Source organism: Atta cephalotes, assembly GCF_000143395.1.
Source record: "Atta cephalotes unplaced genomic scaffold scaffold00027, whole genome shotgun sequence".
Classification (NCBI taxonomy): Eukaryota; Metazoa; Arthropoda; class Insecta; order Hymenoptera; family Formicidae; genus Atta; species Atta cephalotes.
The window spans coordinates 2,503,385-2,505,159 of record NW_012130091.1 but is presented as its reverse complement, the minus strand read 5'-3'; positions in this window follow the sequence as shown (position 1 = coordinate 2,505,159).

Genomic DNA, 1,775 nt, shown 5'->3' with positions numbered 1-1,775 from the left:
GAGAGAGAGAGAGAGAGAGAGAGAGAGAACGAGCGAAAGAAAGTGCGCACGCGGAAGCGAGAGATTATTCGAATGTGTTTATAGAATTTTAGAGACAAGGTAGAACTACTTATTTGATAATAAATATGATACAAGATAGAGTACGTTATTAGAAATTTCATAGTGTACAGAGGGTTTTTCGAGAATATATATTGTATTTTTATACGTTGAGAAGAAAACAAACATACACATGAAGTTGATAAACGCAGAAAGTGCCATTCCGTCGTTTCGAACCAAAATTTTTCTGCTTATTTTATTCTCTCCCTTGCTGATTGTGATATTAGGTTATACGCGACAATTTTTGTCATCATGTGTAAAACATATTTCAAATGTATGCGTGCATATACATATATATACATATGTATAGTATGCATCCTTTTATATGTATACGTACGTATATCAACGATGATACGATGTTTTAACTTACAGACTATTTTGTGATTTTTTTTTTTTGTTAAACATATTAAATTAGTATCACATTAGTATTAGTGTAAATATAGATAAATACATTTTAGAATGGACGTTTTTGTTAATCATTATAATAGATTATTTTCAAATCTTTGCTGATCTATCGAAGTCTCTCGAGTTGTTTAAAATCATCAATCAAAAAAATTTTTTAAAAGAAAAACTTTACAGATGCGATTCACAGAGCAAGCGAATCTATGACGTGAAATCTATGGCAATGTTAATTTTATTAGCACGGTATAATGATCTCGATAATTCATTTGGATAAAGAAATCTTGCGTTTAAATCATTTTTCAAAAAAAAAACAAAAAAAGAGAGAGAAGGAAGAGAGCAGACTGTCATTCCAGTCCCACTTGCTTGGGCCAGTTAAAACAAGTAAGCAAGTTCTTTTATCTAAAGTGATGTGCGTTTTTATTTCGATTGTTACTTAAAAAAAAAAGAGAGAAAAATTCTATAATTCATTTGTGACAAAAAAATGTATTATTGACAATTGAGTATATGTACACATCTCTTAAACATGAGCGAGATTTTTCAACAATGCGATATTTCTCAATAGTTTTAAGATATGAAAGAAAGAATTATATTTTAATTTTTCACCTTCTCGCACATGCATCGAGACCAAATGAGAGAGGAGAAAGGTGAACGGAAGAAACGGCACAACTTGGGGGGGAAAAAAAAGAAAATGACCATCGTTAAGTCGCTATTGTCAATCAAACTTTGAAGTCTATCAATAAAAGATTAAACGACTGGCAGGAACCGAACTAGCGCAGGCGAGACGGATATTTTCAAAAAGAAGGATCATTAAAACTTCATTCTTTATAGTTGTAAAATGAGGAAAGAAGGAAGTAGATGTTCTTCGAAAATTGAAGAATTGAAAAATTGACATATTGTCGAGTACGACGCGACGATGAAGGTAAATTCCTTCATCGTCGCTCGTCAAATAAGGATAATTCTGCATCGTTCTGTCGCATTTTTACGGCAGATTGCGCCGTGCAAGCCTCTTTCCTTTCCATGAGAAGAAAGGGAAATCGCACGCAATGGACAGAGAAATTTTCCGTGACCGCTCCTTGACTCGATCCACACTCGTTCGTCAACTTGGCAATATAGATATCGCATATGTATATTGTCATAATTTTATCCCAAAACTTTGGCCCCTCTCCTTGCCCTGCCTGCGCAATTTTTGTGATATTACTGTTTTTTATAATTACTTAAGAGCTTGGAGAGAGAGAGAGAGAGAGAGAGAGAGAGAGAGAGAGAGAGAGAGAGAGAGA